The sequence below is a fragment of the Austrofundulus limnaeus genome, unplaced genomic scaffold (assembly GCF_001266775.1).
Source record: "Austrofundulus limnaeus strain Quisiro unplaced genomic scaffold, Austrofundulus_limnaeus-1.0 Scaffold1551, whole genome shotgun sequence".
Classification (NCBI taxonomy): domain Eukaryota; kingdom Metazoa; phylum Chordata; class Actinopteri; order Cyprinodontiformes; family Rivulidae; genus Austrofundulus; species Austrofundulus limnaeus.
The window spans coordinates 60585-61965 of record NW_013953953.1 but is presented as its reverse complement, the minus strand read 5'-3'; positions in this window follow the sequence as shown (position 1 = coordinate 61965).

Sequence of the window (1381 nt, the reverse complement as noted above, 5' to 3'; positions counted from 1 at the left end):
ACCCACCCCCAGAGAGGAACTTAAGAGAGAACCAGGAGAGCCCCACCAACAACCACTTGCAGAACCCACAGGGCCAACAGCTACGACCACAGGCCCTGTCGGCCCCTGCCACAAGGGAGCAGAACCAGGCATGGACACAGAGACTCAGATCCACAGGGTACACCCCCTCCCCCAGACCAAGGCCTGACAGGGCCAGAGGACCCAAGCCCCACCAGGCACTCACCAGGCCGAGCCGGCACATGTCCAAACACTCAGCCCCAGACATTGAGAGCCACCAGCGCACTGGCGGGCAGAGGCACACCCCACCAGAGGACAGTGCGGCCAGGGGCAGGGTCCACCATTAGCAGAGGGCTCTCAGGTGAACCAAATGAAGGGGCAGCCCAAATCCCAGCCTGACAATACTCAATCATTCACAAACACAATCACACAGTCCCACCCTCATTCTCACACCCACTCTTTCAAAGACAGACAAGAAGAACGTCACACCCCACTCACACTCCCGGTACACACTCTATACCCCCCAGGTTCAGGACTATTGCACTATTGTTGGGAAAATGTAAATACTCGACTTGCACAGCAACTGATCCCCCTGCTTCCGATGAATATGCAAAAACTGTATGCATGCCTTATAACAGAAATGTGCAAAAGGTCTATTTAGCGTATTATCTGTAAAATTGACTGAGGTATATCCAACTATGTGCTTACTAAAGTCAAGTAACTATAGTAGCCATCTTGAATCAAGCTGGCTTCATGCAATGATAATTTTCTGAGATTTCAATTATCTCTCCACTGATTGATGATTTTTTTTTTGCTAGCAGACTGACAAACAAACACAATCACCTGACTATTTTTGGCATACTAACAATGATGGATTGCTCCTCTGTGATTACAAAGAGGATATATAGCGGTTAAAATAAGAATTGAACACGTAAACATTTTTCTCAGTAAATATATTACRAGAGGTGCTAATGACATGAAATTTTCACCAGATGTCGGTAAGAACCCAAGTGATCCATACATACAAAGAAATCAAACCATAAATGTCCAGAAATGAAGTTATTTGTAATAATGTGGAATGGCACAGGGAAACAGTATTGAACACATGAAGAAAGGGAGGTGTAAAAAGGCATGGAAAGACAAGACACCACCTGAACTCTCTCAGTAATTAGAAAGCAAGCCCGCCCCTTGTCAGTGCAAGTTAATATCAGCTGGCTCAGTCCCAAATGATGGCCAGGTATCACACAAGAACCATCTGATGATGGGTAAAGTAAAGAGCTCTCTCAAGACCTTCACAACCTTATTATTGCAAAGCATAATGATGGCATCATTATGGTAATGCACTGAACCACCATGACATGTATGCACGCTCACCACGCAAGAC